At 32.9% G+C, this 614-nt stretch overlaps 1 protein-coding gene and 1 long non-coding RNA gene across 2 annotated transcripts in view; both read right to left on the reverse strand.

The window, feature by feature from the left end:
• Nucleotides 1–614, reverse strand: part of LOC108788099 (zinc finger protein 62 homolog) — a 949422-nt gene that overhangs the window by 243558 nt on the left and 705250 nt on the right. The window lies entirely within an intron of this gene.
• LOC108788113 overlaps nt 1–614 on the reverse strand; it is a 24193-nt gene that overhangs the window by 430 nt on the left and 23149 nt on the right. The window lies entirely within an intron of this gene.

Raw genomic sequence — 614 nt, forward strand, 5'->3', positions numbered from 1 at the left:
TTATTATTTACAATATGTTTTTATTTTTTAACTATAATTATTATACAGGATTCATATAGTGCCGGCAGTTTGCTCAGCACAATATTTATTAAGTAATAATAACAATAATAGTAAAGATAATAACATTAATAATCATCATCATCATCATAATAATACATTATTATTTGCAATAATGCTTTTGTTTGACTATATTTATTAAATAATAATAATAATCTTGTTATTACCACCATAATTATCATATTCAACAATTCACATTATCAACATTATCATTTTTTTTAAATTTTAAAACGTCTGCAGATGTAAAGAAGAAATAAAAGTAAATGTAATAAATAAATGGGGAAAACAATGAACCCCTGTGACAGTCCTGGGTCACTCCCTGACAGTCCCCGAGTATAATGTCCACTCCATGTGTCCTCTTGAAGTAAACTTTTAGTACTGGGAGGCTTTGCAGCCCAGATTTCTGGTCATTGAGGTTCCCCTGATCTACCTGGAGCTCTGCCGCTGGCAAAATGAAATAATATTTAAAGCCCAACATCAGTTTTGGGGGAAGCGTTGGAGCCATCTGTGTCCCTATCGGGGAGATCTGTTGTCACCCTGTGTATGGAGATTGTAGG

Source organism: Nanorana parkeri, unplaced genomic scaffold (genome assembly GCF_000935625.1).
Source record: "Nanorana parkeri isolate BGI_ZX_2015 unplaced genomic scaffold, ASM93562v1 scaffold305, whole genome shotgun sequence".
Lineage (NCBI taxonomy): Eukaryota > Metazoa > Chordata > Amphibia > Anura > Dicroglossidae > Nanorana > Nanorana parkeri.